Below are 27,386 nucleotides of genomic sequence, written 5' to 3'. Positions count from 1 at the left end.
TTTGATGTTTACAAAAATGAAACCTGCATGGAATGGAATTACTTATTTTCTCAGAAGAGCATTTCCTTTCATAAAATGAAGCCCAGTGAATACACATTATTTTGGACCTAGTTCCCCCCACCCCACCATAGTAGAAAACTTTTTAAAGGCATTTAATTTTATTTAAATAGTCACAAGTTATGGGTCATGTTGTCCTAACTTTTGTGTTCCTTTTAAAAATTGAACAGATATTGAAACTGGAAAAAGGATTTGGTTATCTGATCCATTTACTGTCAGAGCAAGATTGTTTTTCTTGCTATATATTTTTGGATTTTTAATTTTTGTCATCAACTGAGGATGGTTGTATCACTTCACAATGCTTTCTAGATTTCCACAGCTTTAATTATTTTGTTTTGCTTTGCCTTGCTTTATTTTATTTTATTTTATTTTAAAGGGGAGGTCATGTACAAAATCAGGCTTATAATCTCACAAATACAGCGTCCCTTGTTTGATATTTGGATCTTTCTTCTTTCATTTTGGCAAGAAGTACTGTGGGAATAAGTGTTTCTGCCAAGTATCAGTTATTTAAATATTTCATTACCTCACAAAATAAAAAAGAAGATGGAAAAAAATAGCTTCTTTAAGACAATTGGACAAAGACAAATTCCTGATCTATCTGAAGCCTGAGTTCTTGCCCTTTCTTTAGAACACTAGACTTTTTTAAAAAGTCCCTTTTAAAAGTTTTGCAAGTATTCATACTATTAAATCCAGTTATGACAATTGAAGATAGTTTTCTAAGAAAAAAGTCTTGGTGTCAAAGAAAGAACTTTCTTCCTACGGAAGCAAAAACAAAACAAAATGGAATAGCAACAACCAAGAAAAATATAATAATAAAGTACTAACCTTTATATATTATTATTAGGAGGAAGAAAACACACACCACACACACACACACACACACACACACACAATTTTTCATTGATCTTCAATAGCTCCTCTTTCTTATTACACATATCTTATATGTCTAATTGAAAAGACTCAAAAGACCAATAGTGATAAGAAGAACTGGGTGTGTGTGTGTGTGTGTGTGTGTGTGTGTGTGTGTGTGACAGAGAGAGGGAAAGAGCCAGCAAGAGAGAGAGAAAGCAGACTGCACAAAACCAAAGATCCTATATGGAAATTAATTATTTTTATGTGCTAATTTTTTTTGCTTAATTGCTACAAAATACAACTTTCTATTTGCTGATGAGCTTATAAATCTGAAGATTTTGACTGCTAAACATAGTGAAAATCTAAGTCTATCTAAATAGGTCTAGTTTTACTATTAACAATATATTATCTCATGTATCTGGCAAAAAACATTTCGGCCAGTTGCTGTGGCTTAGGCCAGTAATCCTAGCACTTTGGGAGGTCGAGTCGGGCAGATTGCCTGAGGTCAGGAGTTTGAGACCATCCTGACCAACGTGGTGAAACTCTGTCTATACCAACAATGCAAAAATTAGCTGAGCATGGTGATGGGCACCTATAATCCCTACTACTCAGGAGGCTGAGGTAGGAGAATTGCTTGAACCCAGGAGACAGAGGTTCAGCAAGCCAAGAACGTGCCACTGCACTCCAGCCTGGGCAAGACTCCATCTCAAAAAAAAAAAAAAAAAAAGAAATTCAAATCATTTTTAATAAAATACATTTATAGTTTTATATTTATTTCATGTACCATTTTACAATTGAGGCGTGTATAGCTTTAGCTACAGGCTTGCCAAAACATAACTTAAAAAAAAAAGTAAAAGAAAGAATACATTTTGCAAAAGGAATCTTATTAGAATATTGCCTATAATGGTGAGGCATTTAAGATTGCTTCTTTTGGATCGAAATCCAGGGACTAATTACTGATAGTTTCAGAACGTCCTTGCTTTTAATCCATGTCAGCCATCTGACAAATCCTTAACGTGTATGTAAAGGAAGTATATTGTCTATTTCCAGTATATTATTATTTAATTATATTTTAATTTCCTAATGACAGATGGAATCCCTTTGTATGCCAGCCTGTTGCTCTATGTCTGAGCTTAAATTCCTATGTTAAAATAAAATGAATTATTCCATTTCAGTCTAGAACAATAGTTTTCTGAATGAAAGGGATTGAGCCTGAGAAGCTGGAAATATTCAAAACACTTCTGCACAAAATTCTGTATATGCCATTGGATATAATTTGAATATCAGTAACTTACACATCAGAGCTATGTCAAATATAAGGCTCTAATTTTAGGCTGGGAACAGTGGCTCACCCTTGTAATCTCAGCACTTTGGGAGGCCGAGGCAGGCAGATTACCTGAGGTCAGAAGTTCAAGACCAGCCTGGTCAAGATGATAAAACTCGGTCTCTACTAAAAATAGAAAAATCAGCCGGGCATGGTGGTAGGTGCCTGTGATCCCAGCTACTCGGGAGGCTGAGGCAGAGAATTGCTTGAACCCAGGAGGCAGTGGTTGCAGTGAGCCAAGATCACACCACTGCACTCCAGCCTGTGCGACAGAGCTAGACTCCGTCTCAAAAAAAAAAAAAAGTCTAATTTTAGTGGATGGAAAAATCATATTTTAGACATTGTTTTTTAGACATTGTTATTTAAAAGAAAAACCTTTCAATAGCTTACACTTATACTTTTTATATAACATGTCTCTATTTTTAAAATATAAAACTCTTTTTTCATTGTCTTTGAAAACAAATTAAGGAATAAAAGATTCCTTTCGGCATAAATACACATTATTAGACTTAGGAGAAAAATGTAAGGTTAGGTACAGTACCAAATGTTTAGTTCAAGATGTTTTGTTTGTTTGCAACAGGATCTTGCTCTGTTGCCAAGGCCGGAGTACAGTGGTGTGATCACAGCTCACTGCAGCCTCGACCTCCTGGGCTCAAGTGATCCTCTGGCCTTAGCCCAGCAAGTGGCTGAAACAAGAGGTATGTACCACTATGACTGGTTAATTTTTGTAGAGACAGTTTCATCATGTTGTCCAGGCGGGTCTTGAACTCCTGGTCTCAAGCAATCTACCCTTCTCGACCTCCTAAAGTACTGGGACTACAAGTGTGAGCCACCACAACCACTTTTCGTATCTGAAAAAATTTTGCTTATTAGACCTCCTGTTATGCCTATAACTTTATTCAGTAGTAAATGTTTTGCTTTTATTATTATTTTTTAGTGGACATATAATGATTCTATGTATTTATGGGGTACAGTGTGATATTTCAATACATGTATACAATATGTAAGATCAAATCAGAGTAATTAGCATAGCCATCACCTCAAACATTACTATTTCTTTGTGTTGGGAACACTCGAAACCTACTCTTCTAGGTATTTGAAAATATACAATAAAATGTTGATTATAGTGACCCTATAGTGCCATAAAACATTAGCACTTTTTCCTTCTATCCAGCTGGAGTTTCTCATCTGTTAACCAATCTCTGGCTATCCTTGTCTTTCCTCTACATTTGCTTGCCTCTGATAACCACTATTCTACTGTCTACTTCTATGGAATCTATGTTTTTAGCTTCTGCATATGAGTGAGGACATGTGTTGCTTCTAAAGATGAAAAGAATGTGAGTATATTAGAGATTATAGAACAGACTCAACACTTACAATACCTGTAACTTTAGCTGATACTTATAGGATTTTCTTCTCAACAATTATTTATGGGGACAATCCTATGAAACCCAGTTATGGTAAAACTCCAGTTTGTACATTTTCGTATACTAAGGATCAGGGGAAACCTTAGGCAAGATTACATTCCACAAATCTTAGATGACACAGAATATTCAGTTATAAAAATTATATACATATAGTATATGTTATATATATATATATATATATAATATATATATATATAAGTGCTTCTGACTTTATTCATAAAAACAAGTTTTAATGCAATTTTAGTTATTTGTATATCTTTAAAAATAGCTTATTCTCTGGTATTATGACCCAGAAGATCTTCCATGGAATAAGCAAGTTTTGAGACATTCTCCTTCTATGAGTTATGGTTTTAGTAACTGATGAATTATTTCCTTATCTGGGATGTCTTAGTTTAGTCACATACACACACACACACACACACACACACACACAAATGCACACAAATAAACTTGATATCTTTTTTTAAGAATGTATATTGATTAAGGCATTTAAAATGTGGAATATAGGAAGAGAAGGATGTAATATTTTGAGGCCTGAAAATTATAAAATTTTGGGACCTCTCCCTCCCCTGAGAAGAAGAATGCAAAATTATAAATATAAAAATAGGTACAGGATCTTGGATGCTGTCTTTGCTAGTGAGGTGCCCAGACACTGCAGCTTCCTTAGCTTCTCAGAAATATTCCAGTATATATGGAAATATAGATTAAGACCTTTCCATGAAGCTTCAGATTCTTTTCTCATCTCCTTTTTTCCCTCCTGCACTTTATTCCCAAGGGGAAGAATTAACATTGATAGTCAAAGACATTTATAATGCTAATATGTTAATGTGCTAGTCTATCTGTCTCTTACTCCCTCTCTCTCATCATTTCTCACTCACTCTCTTGCTCTCCCTCAAACTCAGTTGTCTTTTTGCAGATTTTTAAAAATCGTACCTTCCTTTTCATGCAGTTTTAGGTTGGGATATATCTTGAGAAGACCTGGGGTGGGACAACTATGGTTTTTATTGAATAAGAAACATTTACTTTCCTCTCTCTCCCTTGACATACTTTCTTTGAACTCATTATTCCTTGCCATTAGGGTTTTTAGATGTAGAAGACTAAGACTCAGGTGTAGAGTTTAGGTCAAATGCCTCAAATCCAAAGCCAGGAGTGTGATGAGAATGCAGAAAGTAGACCTGAAGTAAGAGAAAAAATGAGCGACAGAGGCTGGAATGTTTGCCTTGTGGTCAGAGCAGCCATGATTTAGCTCTGCCGAAATGTTCCCAGATAGGCAGATCATTCCAGTGGTGCAAATCTTCTTTGTTTTCTGTCCCCCGAAAAAGAAGCAGCCAGGCTTTTAAAATAAGAGATCTGCTAATTTTTAATGTTTGCAAGCAATTTAGTATGTTTAACAATACACTGACAGCCAAAACCTATATGAGCCTGTTGCAGTGAATGGTCATCAATTTGTAATCTAAGATCTATAGGCAAAGGGGAAAGTGAGGTTGTCAGTGGATTTGGGCTGCTTAAATCTGTCTACAGCTTAAGGAAAAGGAATCTCCTGACCACCCTAGGTGTTCAGGGCTTTTGTCTACCACTTCTGAGGAATGAAGAACATGTATTTGCTTAGCCACATCCACTGCACATATATATCTCCTTGAGAGATCTCAGGTGAAGTGAAGATGGAGATAGAACTGAGAGGAAGTGGCTGGTGGTAGGACAACATCCAGGTATTCATTATCTTAGATTTCAAATAAAATACTATTTCAATTCTACCTTACAGGTTATTAACTGTCTGTACTTTCTTTTTAGGAGATTTCTGCAGCTTATTCTTGGGCTTTAATTTGTAGAAACTGTTTCTTAACCCTGTAGCTGAGGGATTTTATGGTTTCCAGTACTTCTAGGACTGCCATGCTATTGAGGATTTTCATATTCCCACATTAAATGTAGAGAGGAGCCCGATTATACAGAATGCTTTTCCTGTCATTTGACCTCTTGACATTTCCCGTATGTTCTATAACTGAGCCTGGCAGGGATTTTGTACGTAGTTTAAATCACTTACAAAAAAAGCAGGTCTGGAATCTCATTTCCTTTTTTCTCTAGGGAACATCCATGTTCTAAATTGACATCAACACATGATAGAAATTGGTCACTCCCTGATATAGTCTTTCAGGAATTTTTGCTATTTTAAGGTCTATTATTATTTCCAGCAGTTGCTACTTCATAATTCAGCAAAATACAGTCATCCAGAACTGCCTGACATATAAGCAGTTCTGTTCCTGGCCTTAACTCCCCGGTAGCTAGCCCTGCCACTTAACACAGACATGATAGGGGGCAAGAGCTTATGGGCCTTGAGTCTAAGAAAAAATGTAGTCCAATCTGTTTCCATTCCTCTCTCTTTACTTTTCCTAGGAATCTAGGTTTGTTTGGTAACTCTGAGCAGCCTTGTCTGAATGGAGTCAATCAAGTTTTTAGACTGCACCCTGCCTCTGCCAGTCTAACTGCATCTGCAACAATTTTTTTGTTGTTGTTCAAAATGAGGGGTGAGAAGAGTGAAGATAGTGAAGAAGAGAACAGACAAAGAAAACACACAGGGTTTGTTGCAAGATACAAAATAACAAAGAACAGAGAATATAGGCAAGAGAAACATATGAGACTATAAGAAGAAATCAATAGGGAGGAGTTAGAAAAAAAATGTATGCTCAATTACAATATTTGTGCTGTTTACTAACTTCTAAAGAGCATTTGAGTGTTTTGCAGAATTTCTTCAGTTCTACGTAGTGGAATGCGTTTTTTGTTTTTGTTTTTATTTTGTTTTGTTTTGTTTTGAGATGGAGTGTGGCTCTTGTTGCCCAGACTGGAGTGCAATGGCCCCATCTCAGCTCACTGCAACCTCCGTCTCCTGGGTTCAAACAATTCTCCTGCCTCAGCCTCCTGAGGCTGCCCACCACCACCTTTCTTTAAAAAGAATTTAAAATTTTAAATTCTTAAAATTTTTGTATTTTTAGTGGAGACTGAGTTTTGCCATGTTGGCCAGGCTGGTTTTGAAACCCTAATTTCATGTGATCTGTCTGCCTCGGCCTCCCAAGGTGCTGGGATTACAGACATGAGCCACTGCGCCCCACCTGAGTATTTTTTTTTTTATTACTTATTTATGTTCATTATGCTAGTTCACTGTAAGATTTTACATCCATCTGGTTGCTAAATTAATGCTTCATAGGACAAAATACTCACTCACAACCCAATCTTACATTCTTCCTATAAATGCTTTTGTTTTGTTTTTGAGGTTTTTGAATCTCTGAGGTTTCAAAACATGGATAACTAAAGATTCATTAACTTAGGCACTAATGAGTTTCTAAATAAAGGTTTGTATGGATGCAGCCTTATGTACTTAAAAATTTAGCCAACTTCAGAGAATAAATCAACCGAGCATGGCAGCAAAGAGCATGCAAGGCCTCTGCAGCTGCAAGGACTTTTTAAAAAAGTAATTGAAAAGAGGTCATTTTCAACCATCGTTTATAGCATATCAGTTTGTAATAGGTGGTGGGGACTGATTCTGAGCTGTTGTTTGCTTAGATGACTAAGTTGTCATTTTTAATTAGCTTTATGCTTTTCTTTTTTTTTTTTTTTTTTTTTTTTTTGAGGCGGAGTCTCGCTCTGTCGCCCGGACTGGAGTGCAGTGGCCGGATCTCAGCTCACTGCAAGCTCCGCCTCCCGGGTTTACGCCATTCTCCTGCCTCAGCCTCCCCAGTAGCTGGGACTACAGGCGCCCGCCGCCTCGCCCGGCTAGTTTTTGTATTTTTAGTAGAGACGGGGTTTCACCGTGTTCGCCAGGATGGTCTCGATCTCCTGACCTCGTGATCCGCCCATCTCGGCCTCCCAAAGTGCTGGGATTACAGGCTTGAGCCACCGCGCCCGGCCTATGCTTTTCTTAAAGGCTAATTGCTTTTTTAAAAAAATCAAGATTGCTTGATTGCTAATGACAAGGGTGCTATGGTTACATATTTTTTACAGAAGATTCTCCAACCTACCAAGTTGTACAGAACTATATGTCTTTTGGGTTTCTTTTACAATAATGTACATGTTTTTAAAACCAGAAAAATACATATTTACTAATAATATTATTAAAATAAAACATCTTGTTTTTGGCAAGAGGATCACTGCTAACATATTTAACAAAACATAAACAAACATTCATGGTCCTATTTGGAGTTAAAATATACTTTATATCTCCTTTCCTTACAACTAGCATAATTCTCTGGACAAATGCACTACAATAGCCAAATAAATATGCTGAATATAAAAGTCATTTTACTGATACCACCTGTTGGGAGGTATATGCTATAGGGGATTTTCTTCTCTAGCTCCTATTCTGAATCATACTGTGTCATCCACATTTTCTTATTGTTGTGACTTACTGTGTACAAGGTTTAGGTGAAGGGAGATTTTATTTCTACAGAGCTAACTGGTTCCTCAATTAACAGGTAATGTTGTTTGTTACCTCTCTAGGAAGCAGCCAGGTGAGTTAAACATCTCAGATTAATAATGTTCAAATTTTCATGGACTACTCTCAGATTGCACATTTTCTGATCATCTACTACATGGCAGGCACTGTTCATGACACTGAACAAAACAGATGAAAACCCCTGTCCACAGGGAGCTTAGAATCTAGTGGGAGAAAACAGATGATAAATAAAATGAATAGGTAAATGAAGTGAAACATGATAAGGCAATAAGTGTTACTAGGAAAAAATGACATAGGGAAGGGAGAGGTGCCGGTGAGAGTAGGAGAACTGCAATGTCAACAGGGAGGCCAGAGATGGATTCATTTAGAAGCTGATATTTAAACACAGATTGGAAGGAAGTGAGCTCAGGGATATGTGAGAGAACAGTACAGATAAAGACAACTGCACATGCAGAAGCCCAGGGGTGAGAGTGCCTGGTATGTTCATGGAAGAGCAAGGTTGCTGTAGCATGAGAGAGCAACAAGGAAGATACACAGGAGATTAGGTGAAAGTGATAACGTGGGATGAATCTTACGCAGCCTCAGAGACCCTCAGAAGGATTTTGGGTTTCATGGTGCTGGAGAGGGGAGGGAGAGTGCTGAGTGAGGGAATGCTAGGATCTTATTTAGGATCTAACAAGAGTACTCTACTGAAGAGAGAACAGATGGAAGAGGACAAAGCTATAGGCTGAGGGATCATTTCTGAAGCTAGTGCAATAGTCCAGGCACATAAAGTGAATTTCATTCTATCTTCAATGTTTCTCCAGTTATCACAGTGGAGAACATTAGTTCATTACCTTCACAGATAAAATTATGGTTAAGCATTGAGAAGTCACTAGACGCTCTGAGTGTGACTCTATTCTTCACACTTTCTCCGATCATAGAGTTGACCATAGGGAAAGCCTTCCATCGAACCTGTGATATTTTGGTAAATATGTAATTATACATGCAGCATCTTCATATGTTTTTTTCAGCAAACAATTAATATAAACCAGATGTGTGGTGAGTCAGAATCCTCTCTGGAGGTTGTCCTGAGAAAGTAAAGACACATTGATTTAGAGGCCACACCTGCAGTTCTTGCTGCTGTTTGCTGCTTCTGCTGCAGCTTTGACATCAGCTGCTTAAGGAAAGCCTCTGCTTCCAAAATCCTCTCTTCTTGATTAAGTGGAGGAACTCTGGGTCAAGAAGATTCTTTAATCACTTCATTGCAAAGCACAGAGCATCAAGAAATGACATCGTCTTATAGGAGATCACTAAACCGCCTCCCCCCCGCCCGATATTTAACATGATCTGCTTGCTTTATAGTGAGCTTGAAGCAATCACTTCTAGAATTATCTGTGAAAATAAAGATTCAGTAAATGTAAGAACAGGTACATGTATTTGAAAGGTTTCGAGTAAATATGCAGCCTTGCACTGTTTTCCTAATAAACCAAGAAATACAGACTTTTATTGTAAGCAAGACTGCACACTTAAGATATTTAAAACAGGGGGGAAGCGGCTTTACTAAGTGGACAAGTAGTCAAGGAAAAGGATGGGAATATTGGGATTTAAATTATTTGTTATAGTAATCCAAAATCATAGCCAAACAAAGCTCTAGACACGACTTAGATGTAAACATTTCCTTTCTTTTTCTTTTAATTTATCTTTTTGGTCATTTAAGTGATGAGTGAAACTTTAAGGTTGATGAAAATACACTGTTATAATAGTTTTCATAAAGAGTAAAAGTCTGATAATTTTTCAGGGTAATGACAGTAACCATCCCACTTTGGGCATTGATTTTTTTTTTTTTTTTTCCAGATTTTAGTTACGTTGACCCAAATCATCATATCCAGATTATAATATGTAGTCTCTACTTGTAATAATATTTTACTAGTAAAGGTTATTAACCCACCACTAAATTTTTATCATGATTGGATCTTCACCTTTACAAGGAAATCCTGATTTCTTATTAACCATACAATGTTCAAGGTGGAGTAATTTGTGTACCTACTAAGGTAGGCAATTTGGATTGTTTTTCTCTTGGTCCAGATGAACTTATACTTCCTCTTTTAATTAATAGTCCAAGAGTATTTTGTCAATGGAACTGATAGGTCCAAGAAGGAGCTTGGTATTTCAGGCTAGGGGAGCAAACATACTAATATGCGAAAAAGTTATAAATGGGGATTATAAAATAAGCACTCTCCTAGGACTATCATCTGAATATTGGTATCCATCCCCAAATTCGTATGTTGAACTTGTACCTACCAAAGTAATGGTATGAGGAGATGGGGTGTTTGAGGTATGATTGGATCATGAGTACTGAAACCTCATGATTTGGATTAGTGCTCTTATGCAAGAGACCCCAGAGAGCTAATTGGCCCCTTTAACCATGTGAGGACACAGTAAAATGATTTCATCTAGAAGCCAGAGATCAGGCTCTTTCCAGACACTGTATCTGCCAATGCCTTGATATTGGACTTCTCAGCCTCCAGAATGATAATAAATAAATTTCTGTTGTTTATAAACTACCCAGTTTATGGCATTTTGTAATAGGAGCCCAAATAGACTAAGACGAAGAAAACAAAAACCAAACTGGTATCTAGAAATGGATGTGCTGTGGTAACAAATACATAAATTGTGGAAGCGACCTTGAAGCTGGGTAATGGGTAGAGACTGGGAGAACTTGGAGGAGCACGCCACTACAAACCTTTATTGCTATGAGTGGACTTTTAAGGGTGGTTCTAGTGAGGACTCGATCCTAGTGGTTCTAGTGAGGAGCTGCAGGGGAAGCCTTAATCCTCTTAGAGAATACCTAAGTGGTTGTTGTTCAGAATGTTGATGGAAATATGGGAAGTAATTGGCCATTCTGATAAGGTCTCAGATAGAAATGAGGAACATGTTTTTGGAAACTGGAGGAAAAGAGATCCTCGTTATAAGAGGCAAAGGACTTGATTGAATTGTGTTTTTGTCCTAGTATTTTGCAGAAGGTAGAACTTGTGAACAATGTGGCTGTTTAGCTGAAGCTATTTTCAAGCAAAGTGTTGAAGGTGAGGCTTTGCTTCTCTTGACTGCCTATTTGCAAAATGCAAGAGAGAGAAATGACATAAAGACAGACATGTTGGGGCGGAGCAAGATGGCCGAATAGGAGCAGCTCCAGTCTCCAACTGCCAGCGCGAGCGACACAGAAGACCGGTGATTTCTGCGTTTTCAACTGAGGTACTGGGGTCATCTCGCTAGGGAGTGCCGGACAATCGGTGCTGGTCAGCTGCTGCAGCCTGACCAGCGTGAGCTGAAGCAGGGCGAGGCATCGCCTCACCTGGAAGCGCAAGGGGGAAAGGAATCCCTTTTTCCTAGCCAGGGGAACTGAGACACACAACACCTGGAAAATCGGGTAACTCCCACCCCAATACTGCGCTTGAAGGAAACAGGCACACCAGGAGAATATATCCCACACCTGGCCGGGAGGGTCCCACGCCCACGGAGCCTCCCTCACTGCTAACACAGCCGTCTGCGGCGATCTATCCCCAAGGCAGCAGCGAGGCTGGGGGAGGGGCGCCCGCCATTGCTGAGGCTTAAGTAGGTAAACAAAGCCGCTGGGAAGCTCGAACTGGGTGGAGCTCACAGCAGCTCAAGGAAGCCTGCCTGTCTCTGTAGACTCTACCGCTGCGGACAGCGCACAGCTGCAGCCCATTAGGGGAAAGAGCGGGGGCGGTGCAGACGCGAACGACTCTGTCTGACAGCTTTGGGGAGAGCCATGGATCTCCTAACGCGGAGGTTGAGATCCGAGAACGGACAGACTGCCTGCTCAGGTGGGTCCCTGACCCCTGAGTAGCCTAGCTGGGAGACATCCCCCACTAGGGGCAGTCTGACACCCCACACCTCACAGGGTGGCGTCACCCCTGAGAGGAAACTTCCAAAGAAAGAATCAGACAGGTACACTCGCTGTTCAGCAATATTCTATCTTCGGCAACCTCTGCTGCTGATACCCAGGCAAACAGGGTCTGGAGTGGACCTCAAGCAATCTCCAACAGACCAACAGACAGTCCTTCTGACTGTCAGACGGAAAACTATCAAACAGGAAGGACACCTATACCAAAACCCCATCCGTACGTCACCATCATCAAAGTCCAGAGACAGATAAAACCACAAAGATGGGGAAGAAGCAGGGCAGAAAAGCTGGAAATTCAAAAAATAAGAGCCCATCTCCCCCTGCAAAGGAGCGCAGCCCATCGCCAGCAACGGATCAAAGCTGGTCAGAGAATGACTTTGACGAGATGAGAGAAGAAGGCTTCACTCCATCAAACCTCTCAGAGCTAAAGGAGGAATTACGTACCCAGCGCAAAGAAACTAAAAATCTTGAAAAAAAAGTGGAAGAATTGACAGCTAGATTAATTAATGCAGAGAAGATCATAAACGAAATGACAGAGATGAAAACCATGACACGAGAAATACGTGACAAATGCACAAGCTTCAGTAACCGACTCGATCAACTGGAAGAAAGAGTATCAGCGATTGAGGATCAAATGAATGAAATGAAGCGAGAAGAGAAACCAAAAGAAAAAAGAAGAAAAAGAAATGAACAAAGCCTGCAAGAAGTATGGGATTATGTAAAAAGACCAAATCTACGTCTAATTGGGGTGCCTGAAAGTGAGGGGGAAAATGGAACCAAGTTGGAAAACACTCTTCAGGATATCATCCAGGAGAACTTCCCCAACCTAGTAGGGCAGGCCAACATTCAAATTCAGGAAATACAGAGAACGCCACAAAGATACTCCTCCAGAAGAGCAACTCCAAGACACATAATTGCCAGATTCACCAAAGTTGAAATGAAGGAAAAAATCTTAAGGGCAGCCAGAGAGAAAGGTCGGGTTACCCACAAAGGGAAGCCCATCAGAATAACAGCAGACCTCTCGGCAGAAACTCTACAAGCCAGAAGAGAGTGGGGGCCAATATTCAACGTTCTTAAAGAAAAGAATTTTCAGCCCAGAATTTCATATCCAGCCAAACTAAGCTTCATCAGTGAAGGAGAAATAAAATCCTTTACAGATAAGCAAATGCTTAGAGATTTTGTCACCACCAGGCCTGCCTTACAAGAGACCCTGAAGTAAGCCCTAAACATGGAAAGGAACAAGCGGTACCAGCCATTGCAAAAACATGCCAAAATGTAAAGACCATCGAGGCTAGGAAGAAACTGCACCAACTAACGAGCAAAATAACCAGTTAATATCATAATGACAGGATCAAGTTCACACATAACAATATTAACCTTAAATGTCAATGGACTAAATGCTCCAATTAAAAGACACAGACTGGCAAAGTGGATCAAGAGTCAAGACCCATCAGTCTGCTGTATTCAGGAGACCCATCTCACATGCAGAGACATACATAGGCTCAAAATAAAGGGATGGAGGAAGATCTACCAAGCAAATGGAGAACAAAAAAAAGCAGGGGTTGCAATCCTAGTCTCTGATAAAACAGACTTTAAACCATCAAAGATCAAAAGAGACAAAGAAGGCCATTACATCATGGTAAAGGGATCAATTCAACAGGAAGAGCTAACTCTCCTAAATATATATGCACCCAATACAGGAGCACCCAGATTCCTAAAGCAAGTCCTTAGAGACCTACAAAGAGACTTAGACTCCCATACAATAATAATGGGAGAATTCAACACTCCACTGTCAACATTAGACAGATCAACGAGACAGAAAGTTAACAAGGATATCCAGGAATTGAACTCATCTCTGCACCAAGCGGACCTAATAGACATCTATAGAACTCTCCACCCCAAATCAACAGAATATACATTCTTCTCAGCACCACATCGCACTTATTCCAAAATTGACCACGTAATTGGAAGTAAAGCACTCCTCAGCAAATGTACAAGAACAGAAATTATAACAAACTGTCTCTCAGACCACAGTGCAATCAAACTAGAACTCAGGACTAAGAAACTCAATCCAAACCGCTCAACTACATGGAAACTGAACAACCTGCTCCTGAATGACTACTGGGTACATAACGAAATGAAAGCAGAAATAAAGATGTTCTTTGAAACCAATGAGAACAAAGATACAACATACCAGAATCTCTGGGACACATTTAAAGCAGTGTGTAGAGGGAAATTTATAGCACTAAATGCCCACAAGAGAAAGCAGGAGAGATCTAAAATTGACACTCTAACATCACAATTAAAAGAACTAGAGAGGCAAGAGCAAACACATTCAAAAGCTAGCAGAAGGCAAGAAATAACTAAGATCAGAGCAGAACTGAAGGAGATAGAGACACAAAAAACCCTCCAAAAAATCAATGAATCTAGGAGTTGGTTTTTTGAAAAGATCAACAAAATTGACAGACCGCTAGCTAGACTAATAAAGAAGAAAAGAGAGAAGAATCAAATAGACGCAATAAAAAATGATAAAGGGGATATCACCACCGACCCCACAGAAATACAAACTACCATCAGAGAATACTATAAACACCTCTACGCAAATCAACTAGAAAATCTAGAAGAAATGGATAATTTCCTGGACACTTACACTCTCCCAAGACTAAACCAGGAAGAAGTTGAATCCCTGAATAGACCAATAGCAGGCTCTGAAATTGAGGCAACAATTAATAGCCTACCCACCAAAAAAAGTCCAGGACCAGATGGATTCACAGCTGAATTCTACCAGAGGTACAAGGTGGAGCTGGTACCATTCCTTCTGAAACTATTTCAATCAATAGAAAAAGAGGGAATCCTCCCTAACTCTTTTTATGAGGCCAACATCATCCTGATACCAAAGCCTGGCAGAGACACAACAAAAAGAGAGAATTTTAGACCAATATCCCTGATGAACATCGATGCAAAAATCCTCAATAAAATACTGGCAAACCGGATTCAGCAGCACATCAAAAAGCTTATCCACCATGATCAAGTGGGCTTCATCCCTGGGATGCAAGGCTGGTTCAACATTCGCAAATCAATAAACGTAATCCAGCATATAAACAGAACCAAAGACAAGAACCACATGATTATCTCAATAGATGCAGAAAAGGCTTTTGACAAAATTCAACAGCCCTTTATGCTAAAAACGCTCAATAAATTTGGTATTGATGGAACGTACCTCAAAATAATAAGAGCTATTTATGACAAACCCACAGCTAATATCATACTGAATGGGCAAAAACTGGAAAAATTCCCTTTGAAAACTGGCACAAGACAGGGATGCCCTCTCTCACCACTCCTATTCAACATAGTGTTGGAAGTTCTGGCTAGGGCAATCAGGGAAGAGAAAGAAATCAAGGGTATCCAGTTAGGAAAATAAGAAGTCAAATTGTCCCTGTTTGCAGATGACATGATTGTATATTTAGAAAACCCCATTGTCTCAGCCCAAAATCTCCTTAAGCTGATAAGCAACTTCAGCAAAGTCTCAGGATACAAAATTAATGTGCAAAAATCACAAGCATTCTTATACACCAGTAACAGACAAGCAGAGAGCCAAATCAGGAATGAACTTCCATTCACAATTGCTTCAAAGAGAATCAAATACCTAGGAATCCAGCTTACAAGGGATGTAAAGGACCTCTTCAAGGAGAACTACAAACCACTGCTCAGTGAAATAAAAGAGGACACAAACAAATGGAAGAACATACCATGCTCATGGATAGGAAGAATCAATATCGTGAAAATGGCCATACTGCCCAAGGTGATTTATAGATTCAATGCCATCCCCATCAAGCTACCAATGACTTTCTTCACAGAATTGGAAAAAACGGCTTTAAAGTTCATATGGAACCAAAAAAGTGCCCGCATTGTCAAGACAATCCTAAGTCAAAAGGACAAAGCTGGAGGCGTCACGCTACCTGACTTCAAACTATACTACAAGGCTACAGTAACCAAAACAGCATGGTACTGGTACCACAACAGAGATATAGACCAATGGAACAGAACAGAGTCCTCAGAAATAATACCACACATCTACAGCCATCTGATCTTTGACAAACCTGAGAGAAACAAGAAATGGGGAAAGGATTCCCTATTTAATAAATGGTGCTGGGAAAATGGCTAGCCATAAGTAGAAAGCTGAAACTGGATCCTTTCCTTACCCCTTATACGAAAATTAATTCAAGATGGATTAGAGACTTAAATGTTAGACCTAATACCATAAAAACCCTAGAAGAAAATCTAGGTAGTACCATTCAGGACATAGGCATGGGCAAGGACTTCATGTCTAAAACACCAAAAGCAATGGCAGCAAAAGCAAAAATTGACACATGGGATCTAATTAAACTAAAGAGCTTTTGCACAGCCAAAGAAACTACCATCAGAGTGAACAGGCAACCTACAGAATGGGAAAAAATTTTTGCAACCTACTCATCTGACAAAGGGCTAATATCCAGAATCTACCAAGAACTCAAACAAATATACAAGAAAAAAACAAACAACCCCATCAAAAAGTGGGGAAAGGATATGAACAGACATTTCTCAAAAGAAGACATCCATACAGCCAACAGACACATGAAAAAATGCTCATCATCACTGGCCATCAGAGAAATGCAAATCAAAACCACAATGAGATACCATCTCACACCAGTTAGAATGGCAATCATTAAGAAGTCAGGAAACAACAGGTGTTGGAGAGGATGTGGAGAAATAGGAACACTTTTACACTGTTGGTGGGATTGTAAACTAGTTCAACCATTATGGAAAACAGTATGGCGATTCCTCAAGGATCTAGAACTAGATGTACCATATGACCCAGCCATCCCACTACTGGGTATATACCCAAAGGATTATAAATTACTCTACTACAAAGACACATGCACACGTTGTTTATTGCGGCACTATTCACAATAGCAAAGACTTGGAATCAACCCAAATGTCCATCTGTGACAGACTGGATAAAGAAAATGTGGCACATATACACCATGGAATACTATGCAGCCATCAAAAAGGATGAGTTTGCGTCCTTTGTAGGGACATGGATGCAGCTGGAAACCATCATTCTTAGCAAACTATCACAAGAAGAGAAAACCAAACACCGCATGTTCTCACTCATAGGTGGGAACTGAACAATGAGATCACTTGGACTCGGGAAGGGGAACATCACACACTGGGGCCTATCATGGGGAGGGGGGAGGAGGGAGGGATTGCATTGGGGAGTTATACATGATATAAACGTCATGCACATGTACCCTAGAACTTAAAGTATAATAAAAAAAAAAAAAAAAAAAAAAAAGACAGACATGTTAATCAAAGAGGAAGCAGAACTTAAACACTTGAAAAATTCTCAGCCTGTCTGCATCGGCAAAATGGAAACAAACAAACAAACAAACAAACAAGAAAAAAACTCCTCAGGAGAGAAAATGGGTGTGGCCAAAGCGATTAGGATGAATTAGACATCTCAATGGAAGCTAGGACCTATTGTTTTAAAGACTGCAAAGTTGGACATCTCTTCAGTGTTGTCCTCTACTATTTGTGGTATAGCAATAGGGTCTGAGAATACTCAGCACTGCCAAATTTCTCTATTTCCCTTACAAATTACATGAACTTTTGTTCTTCCATTTTCTCTCCCAAGAAAAATTAATAATAGCTTCTTATTCCACAAATATGAAGGGTGATAGAAATGATAATGCTTTCTTTTTTTAACCTCTGGACAAGATAAACGACTCAAGGGTAAGGAAATTCCTATTTGTTCTTCTTCTTCTTTTTTTTTTTTAGGAAAGAAGAATAAATTAATTTCATTTGAAGAAACCCAGATGTCCTTAAAATAGGCTGTGACTGCCAAAAGAGTTCTTTAGAAATTCTCTGATGAGTCAAAATTCCAAGGTTCTTTCCCATGTTGGCTTGTGTGGTTCCCTAATATTGCTTTGGGTTAGGTCAGACTGATAAGGGATCTCTCACTAAAATGTTCCTACAATCCTCTCAGTTGTCAGCCGGTTTTTTGAATTAAGGATTTCTCCAAAATCTTATCCCATCAGGTCATTTTTCATTTCTCACTGATCCCTGAGCTGAGCCGCACGTTAGACAATAAAGGGAACTGTATTTATACAAATGTTGATTGATTCAAATACTAATTGGCAATATATGTGTGCAGTAGTTTATTTCAATATATGTTATAATATACATAACTAGTCTCATGTCCAGGATATCAGACATTATGTATTTGGACACTATTTGTTATACTTCATTTAATTATCTTTCATAGATTATCAATAGAGTGTTTTTAAAAAAATGAATAAGTGCGTGCAGAGTGCTTCTCCATAACCAAATGGATGTGTATAATTTTTTCTTTGGTAAAATTTCCCAGAGACCCTTCTCTGAAGTAGTCATTTAAATGATAGTGATCTTTGGATGATTTTGTTAGGATTAGATAATAAGGGTATGACTCATAAACATGTCATTTCAATCTGGGAACAAGTAAGTATAACCCACTCTCTCTAGCCAAAAACCTCTCATTTTCATGGCTTTCCCACCCCCACATAAATGGCATACACCTCCAGTCTTTACACTGGCAGGTTTTCTTAGAAAAATGACCCATTCCATGATGAAGAATACCTAAATCCCACAAGTAAAAGAAGCAGCCTGTTATTACTCTTCCTGTTCAGTACATGAAAAGCAAAGTATGTGAGAACCAGGCACAACCTGTAATTTGGTAGCCGAACAACAGATCTGTGCTGTAACAGGAAAAATAAAAATATAGTTCTACTTTGGTATTCTTGGATGGCCTGCCCTGGAGGAGTGAAACTGCTTGATTTTCTCACTTTCGGAACAATGTCCTTGTCTGCCACGAGATCCTAGTAAAGAAGATCCTGCACATGGGGAGTTTTGTGTTTGTTTCCATTCCAAGGACTGAGATTCAGGAATATATGCTTTTTATTTCCTCTGCCACACATAAGGCCTTCCTCTACTGACACACATACTTTTCTCCTAAATGCATTTTAGGGTTGAGCTGTTTTAGGCTGCATTTTCTTCTCTTTAAGCAAGGAACACTGTTGTCTCACTATTGGAGTGATCAGAATTTCTTCTGCCTATGATTGACTGTAACTTGCCCTTGGCAGAATGGTTCTTCCTGCTTCAGTCTATAAGGCAATACAAAAAGATTGATAATGGGCCTTGTTTTATCAATACCAATGACATATGTTGACCTTTTTGACATATGTTGATGAGCATATTTAGATCTATAATTTTTAAACACATGCATGTACATACATACCTATACCTATACACACACACACACACACACACACAAATATATACTTGTATATATACACACATGAATAGGAATATATACATTTACTGTATTAGGGTTCTCTAGAGAGACAGAACTAATAGGACATACATATATATATAAAGGGGAGTTTATTAAGGAATATCAGCTCACATGATCACAAGGTCCCGCGATAGACCAACTGTAAGCTGAGGAGCAATGTCCCAAAGCTGTAGAACTTGGAGTCCAATATTCAAGGGCATGAAGCATCAAGCACAAAAGAAAGATGTAGGCTGGGAGGCTAAGCCAGCCTAATCTTTTCACGTTTTTCTGCCAGCTTTATATTCTGGCCATGCTGGCAGCTGATTAGATGGTGCCCATCCAGATTAAGGGTGGGTAATATGTTGACCTACATATTTAGAACTATAATTTTTAAATACATGCATGTACATACATACCTATACCTATGCCTCTATTGGGGATGAGGAAGCTATTTCACCTGCAAAAAAAGGTTCATTAGAGTTTACAAACTCAATGTCCTCAGCTTCATCAGGGTCCTCCCACACATCTCCATTCCAAGTTGCAGGTCCCATTATTTTCCAATCAATGCCCTCACTGTAACAGTGGACACCTGGCAAAGCTGTGCATGCAGCTTTCATTGGAGGTCAGCTACTGGTATTATAAGAACTCATGTCTGATATTCTATAATATCAACTGTTTCTCTGCATGTGATAAGACTCTCACTCAGGGCAATCTTAGCAGATTTGAGGCTCAATATCTGCTTCTGAAGCTGGGACTTAGAATCCCTGAGTTCATCATTTTCTTTCATCACTTTGTCCAGTGATTTTAGGAGCAACCAACCAACTTCATTATGTTCCTTGGTTCTCCACATATAGTCAAAGATATTATGCCCCTCACAAGCGGTGAATCAGGAGTGTCAAATGGATTTATTGTGCGTAACTCTCTAAACAGTTCATGCCAAGGACTATCAGTATTCTCCTTACTATTAGAAGTAGAGTCCTTAGCATTTTGGGGTTTAATAATACTAAGTAGCCAACTCCAGAAACCCCAAAACCAATGAAATAACTCCATCCTTAATATTATTTTCCTCTAGAACCACTCCTGGTACCAAAATCTGTATTAGTTAGAGTTCTCTAGAAGAACAGAACTAATACAACACATATATGTGTGTGTGTGTGTGTATGTGTGTGTATATATGTGTATGTATATATATGTGTGTGTATATATATATGTATGAGTTTATTAGGGAGTATTAACTCCCATGATCCCAGCCCACTGACTCAAAATGTTAATCTCTTTTGGCAACGCCATCACAGACACACCCAGGAGCAATACTTTGCATCCTTCAATCCAATCAAGCTGACACTCAGTATTAAACATCATATGTGCCTATACAGCTTAATTGGGAAAATTCATATTTGCCTTTGTTCTTATAATAATAGCAACAGAAATGATGAAAACATTGTTATTATTGTATAACTCTCACTGAAGGCAACGTTTTTTAAAATAGATAATGGGAATTTGACACAGTTGCAAGAGAAATAGCTTCTAATCCAAGGAATCCCCAAAGCACAAATCATTCTATGAAAATGCTAGGAATCTGAGACTCAAAGAAGAGACTTGCAAAGCCTTGCCAATAGTCCACTATCTAGAAAGCAACCTGTAACCTAACCAGGGATTTGACTTTCAGGCCAGTGAGTTTTCTTTATCCAGGTTGCTTTGTAGCCTGAAGTGTTTAGATCACAAGCGTTACTGGTTCTTTACTTCCTTAGCATTCAGTCCCACTGAACCTTTTATTGAGTAGTGTGTATATCATAAAATCTCAGCATTCTAAAAAATTGCAAAATTCTTTCTATTGTTAAACAGAATTGTATCAGCATCATGATACAATTTGATGGGGGAATATGCATTCATAAGACAGTATCACGAGACAGATAATAAAGTATTTTCCTGGTAGATGGAAAATCTAAAGAATCTTTTGGTGGGTTGATATGTCATGGGAAGAAATAAAATGTAACTAATTCCAGCAAACCTTTGTATGAACACATGTAACAAGAGGAGATAAAAACTAAGTTTGTCCATCCTTTCCCTTGGCTTCATTCTAAATTGGTGCAGTTAACCTCTGTGTTTCTGAAGGACTAAATTGCTGTTACTTCTTCTCTTCCTGCTGGGCCTAGGAAAGGAAGATCAGTGAGGACAAAAAATGCTTTTGTGTTTCATGAACATGAGGGGGATCAATTAAGGTGCCAAAGCTGAGTTAATGATTTGAGTTGAGAAGAATGTATTATAAGGGCATTTAGAGAACAGAAGTGTTCTGAAAGTGTTGTAGGTCTTTCTGAGGCTAGAAGGGACCCTCAGTCTCTCCAGTGGAAGATATTCTTGACCCTAAGAGATGCCAATATCACTCATGACATGGTCTAGGGATTCTAGAGGTGGGGACTTAACATTAATAACTATGGCCATAAGGGTCAGAGTTAACAATATCCATTCTGGCAAAGAAGACTCCTGAGGGCCCCATCTGAGGAATAGTGACAGCAATGTCCTGTGTGCACTGATGACCAGAGTGCCCTGCTCCAAATGTTCTGTAGTGACCCAAGAAAAACTCAAGCCTAAACAAAACTTCCTTCCAGAAATACAGCAGGGAACTCTGAGCAGATTCATAATTCAGATACATTTTAAAAGAACTTAGGAACTCAATTTCATTCAACTAACCAAAAGCCTTGCTCACTCAGATCAATTCTATTTTCCTTTTTTTGTCTTTGTGCATATCCTCCATCTAAACTTCATTTGAGGTGAGAAAGATAGGTTGAGGAAAAAAAGAAAAAAAACATGAAAGTTATTTCCTGGCATCTCACCCAGGAATGAGTGATGAACAGAGCCTGAAAACAACTTTAAAAGCCATTTTCTTTGCTCATGTGAGGTCATGAGGTTGTTCTTTGCAACTCTCTGGGCACCAGAATGAATGAAAGTGGCACAAAACACACCCAAGGTTTATCATTGATTTAAAGTGATTGATGGCTGGTCTTGTCTGATTGTGTTACATTGTCAAACTATCCATCATCCCAAACAAACTCTGTACTCCATAGTCCAGTATACAGTTACATGTGGCCAAAGGGTTTAGGATTTTTCTCTTTTCTTCTTTCCTTCTTTCCTTCCTTCCTTCCTTCTTTCCTTCCTTCTTTCTTTCTTTTCTTTTCTTTTTTCTTTTCTTTCCTTTACTTTTCTTTTCTTCCTCTCTCTCTCTCTCTCTCTCTCTTTCTTTTCTCTCTTTCTCTCTTTCTCTCCTCTTTCTCTCTTTCTTTTTCCCCCCAGAGAGCAGTTGATGGTTGGGTGGGAAGAGAAAGAGAACAAGTTGCTTCCTTTTTCAAAACTGCAAAATAGTTGTCTGTTAAGAAGAAAGTACTTTGATGACACATGCTGAATTCCTGTTAAGTTTATGTAGGAGTTTATTCATTTCATTGAGCAAACCACATTTTCGACATTTCCCACACTTTCCTTAGGCTGGGTGTTCCTCAAGATTTTTTTTTTTATAAGGGCTAATATTTGTCCTACTCAGAGAATCAGTCGTTCCTAATTCCCAGACCAATCATGGATGGAGACAGGAAGTTCATTTTTATAAGATACCTAGAGATGATTATTAAAGTACTCATTACTCAAAACATAGAAGATAACATATAAGGAAAGAGATGTAACATGCAAACCCTTCTTAACTTTAAGATCTCTACATCTTAAAGAGTAACTTCACTCTCTCCTTCCCCTATGTTTCCTAGGAGTTGATATTCATAAGTAGTTAGCTGTAATTACATATTTTACCCATTTAATATAAAAGTAAGATCATGCTGTGTATGAGGTGGGTTGCTCTCTTTTTTCCCCACCTAAGATTATATTTTGAGTGTTTCAACCAGGTCATTGCAAAATCCTCAAATGCATGATTATTCAGGATGACCAGGAATGTGTTAGTACCTTCTGACTGACTCAACTGAGTTAAGTGGACTGCTTGGGGTGTGCCACTGCAGCACTAAGGGTGAACCTACCCATTCTGAATCACCAGTGCTGCTTATCTCACCCATGACATGACTTCTCCTGCTTACCTCTGAGCTCCAGGGGTCAGCTCAGGATCTAGCTCACTCCTCACACCCTGCAGTGTCTCTAGTCACAGAATCTCAGGTCCAACTTTGCTCTAGGTGCCACCGTTCCTAGAACTTGGCTTTTTCCTCAGTCATCATTCAGGCCCCTGTTTTTAGACAGTCATGAGGACCAGGCTTTGTTCTGTCCATGTGTGGTACCTCTCCACATCTCTTTTCTATACATCTATTCTTTTTGAATGCCAAGAGAGATGCTGTTCTGGCTTGACATCTGAGTATCACTTTCTTAGATCTCTCCTTATTCTTCCTCGCCTCTTCCTTGTCAGAATGCTACATTCTGACAATCTCTTAGCAAGTTCCACTGTGCCCTGGACCCTGGTGTTATGCCAGTGTCATGATTGTGTGTAGCTGTATTACATGGATACACTCCTTTTTCCTAGCTATTAACCTCAGTCATGCCTTCTACTATCGTCAACTCCTAATTCCTACATAAACAAACTTGCTGTGGCTTCAGTAGCTATAAGCTAGTTGGTTGAAGGAATTGCACCAGGTTCGCTGATGCCCAGATTCTCCCTCTTTGGGTAGTTCTTTCAAAGTGACATATCAGCTGGATGCCTTTTATGACTTTTAGTGTTAACATCTCCCCAGAGGCTTCCTCTTAGCTCACTGACTTAAACTATGGGAATTTTTCCCCACTGGGGACATTTGGCAATGTCTGGAGACATTTTTGGTTGTCACAACTAGAGTAATGCTACTGGAATCTGGTGAGTAGAGGCCAATGATGCTGCTAAACTTTATACAAGGCACAGAACTAGCCACACAATGAAGAATTAAGTTGTCCAAAATGTTGGTGGATATGATTAGCTAGATTATGTTGAGTTTTTTCATTTATATTTATAAGAGATGTTGTTCTGTATCTTTCTTCACTTGTGATGTCTTTGTCTGGTTTTGGTATCAGGGTAATACTGGCCTCTTAGAATGAGTTGGGAAGTAGTTGGTAAGTGTTCTCTCCTATTTTGATTTTTGGAAGAGTGCATAAAAGTTGGTACTGATTCTTCTTTATATGTTAGGTAGAATTCATTAACGATACCATCTGGGGTGGGGATTATATTTGTGAGAAGTCTTTAAATTCCTAACTCAATCTCTTTACTTGTTATATGTTGTCCCAAACTGTATTTTTGTAGTTCTAAAAGCAGATGCATTTCCCTCTTACTTGAAAAAGCCAAAATTCATTGAAATATTATCTTTGGTATCTTGGTGAGGGAGGGGAAATAGAAGAATTTCTCCAAATGCAGAAATCTTGCCTTAAGCTCTACACACCATAGCCCATGAGTATATGATGCCACACTTACCTCTGGCTCAAGGCACATTGTACCTCCCCTTTCTCTATGATTCTAGGGGGAACAGTCAACATTCCTCCCTCCACCTGCCTAACTCAGTACTAGGGGAGAGATGTACTACCACACCTTGAATCCTCTTTATTAAAAATGAATGGCGAAGCCTCACCAAATAATCTTGAACTTTGCATCACTATATAAATGGCACAAAGCAAGGCACTGTGAATAAGATACCAGATTCTTCATGCTCTGGCACTTTTACACTAACATGGAAAATAAAATGTGTTCACATATGACTTCTTAATATCCCTATCAGTGCACTCTGACATGAATCTGTCCAAGTAATTAATTTCATGGAATATGGCTACTTCTGGCCTATTCCTACCCTCCTAAGTCCCAGGAATATCTTCAATTCTGGTTAGGCACTCTAACAAAAAAATCTGAATAAAACTGAATTAACATCCAAAAATGATGTATAAAATACACCAAGCCAGTAATTTCATAGGGAAGCCAAATTCCTTGTGCTGCCACAATTCTTATCTGGTGATATCCTTCACTTCACCTAGTAATTTGTATGTTCTAATAAATGAGAAAATGAAACAATTTGGTTCCTTTTTAGTGAAATATATTTTTACTCTCCATTACCATGAGCTTCCTCTCTGCTCTTGGTTTTTCCTTTGCTTGTCTACGTAGCTGAAATCAGAAAAGCTTGTCTTCCCAGTTAGTTCGCAGCTTGTCTTTCTAACTATTTTCCCTGATATCCTTTTAATCTCACCTCTCTCTGGCATTTTTTTCTATATTAAGGAGAATGATGGAAGTTGTTAGCTGGTTATATACAAGCTACAATGGGAGTAGGGAGGAGGGGATTGCACATCCAACTGGGATTTAGTGCACCTACGGAGGAGGTGGCACTGGGCAGAAGGACTCTGTAGTACAAGGGACAAACATGGGAAAAGACATCCTTGCAAGGAATTCCACGACATGCTCTAAAACAGAAAGGCATAAGTTTTGTTGGGAATGCAGTGGGTGTGAGAAAGATCAGTGAGTAGAAAGGCTAGAAATGTAGATCTGAGACAGATGATTGCAGGCTCTGAATTCTAGGGCTGATAGTTTAGACATTATAAGCAACAAGGATTCACTGAAGTGAGTGTGTTATAATCTAAGCCGCACTACAGCAGAGTTATTTTGGCAGCAGCTTGAAAGATAAGGGGGCAGCATGGACTTCAGACTCAGAAGACTAAATCTGCATGCTAGAACTGCCATGTATTAGCTGAGTGAACCAGGAGAGGTCACCAAAATAGGACTGACAATACATTTCCGGCAGTGCTTTGCCATGGAGTGGAAAGAATTGGTTTCAAAAACCAGAGCTGAGCCTGGCAGGTATAAACACTCAGTAAGTGTTCACTGGGAAAAGGCAATATTGGAGGCAGAAAGATTTAAGAGTGTTTCTCAATAGTATGAGTAAAAGTTGTGATGGACTGAGGAAAAAGGAAGGATTGTGAAAGGTAATGTAAAGGAAGAATCTCTAGATCTTGACAAAAGTGAAAGGGAAAAAATAGATGTTGACTGATGTGTTGGTAATTGGTGACAGGAAGATGTGATTATCAGAGATATAAATAGCAAATAAGGAAAATATTTGGTAATAATCAAATTACCATATATGGTAGTAAGAATCATACATGACAGAATTTTGTTTCTTGGCTAGTTATTTCTGGAAATAATATCAATTATAATAGTAGTTAAAGAGTAAGTAGCACTTAATTCTCATATAAATCTTCATGGTAGGCACTACATTAGGTATTATTTATTGAGCCTACTTTAAAAAATTAAGCAACTGAGGCACAGATAGGCTAAATAAATTGCTCATGCTCAAATAACTATCTGAATCAGGACTTAATCCCAGGCACTCTGATTTCAGAATCAGCAAGCTTAATCTCTACTCAATTTCTATGTTACACTGAAAAGGATTGAAAGCCTAGAATAAGTTCTAGAATACTCAGCTTTTCTGAGGGAGTGGTCAGGCATCCCTAGCCTACTATGGAGAACTATATAAGTTGTACCATGTTGTTGACTTTTCAATGAAACAAATATAAATTATAATTAACAAATGAAGATTTTAAGAATTACTGTGTCTCTTTATTTTATTGAAATGAATTCAAATCCAACCAAGACTCCATTCTATTAAGATGGAAAGAGACTTTCTGATGTTAGTGCTACTCTTGACAGAGCTATGGTAAAATCATTGGTCTTAGAGCAAGACCTAAGACTCTGCTGGGGAACTTCTATAGTAATTAGCCATAAATCCACATTACATACTGCTGAGGCTCCATTTGTATCAGCCTACATAGACATGTTCAGGCCTGGTTTCTCTGCAGTTCCCAGGGTCTCTCCTGGCAGGGAAAAGTTGGAGATCATGGAAATCCAAACATTATGTCCATTGACCTTTTTTGCATCACATCCCTTGTATAACATCTTACCCCTTCCACAGAACTATGCCAGTGACTAATACACCTTATATCTCTCCAGTACAGAAAAGTCTCTCCTTCTCCTTTCTTGCTGATGCTTTTGGAGATATTCTCCTTTTTATTCCCCACATCACCAAGACATCAAAGACAATATTTCAATG

At 38.7% G+C, this 27,386-nt stretch overlaps 1 long non-coding RNA gene across 1 annotated transcript in view; it reads left to right on the top strand.

Annotated features, from left to right (window-relative positions):
* Window positions 1–2,818: 2,818 nt before the first annotated feature.
* LOC117095040 overlaps window positions 2,819–27,386 on the top strand; it is a 108,730-nt gene continuing 84,162 nt past the window's right edge. The window contains exon 1 of the long non-coding RNA XR_004441784.1: window positions 2,819–2,931. This is a non-coding gene — a long non-coding RNA (uncharacterized LOC117095040). The remainder of the gene's footprint in view (window positions 2,932–27,386) is intronic.

The sequence above is a fragment of the Trachypithecus francoisi genome, unplaced genomic scaffold, assembly GCF_009764315.1.
Source record: "Trachypithecus francoisi isolate TF-2019V2 unplaced genomic scaffold, Tfra_2.0 Lachesis_group13, whole genome shotgun sequence".
NCBI classification, from domain to species: Eukaryota; Metazoa; Chordata; class Mammalia; order Primates; family Cercopithecidae; genus Trachypithecus; species Trachypithecus francoisi.
This window is presented reverse-complemented; position numbering and strand designations above follow the sequence as displayed.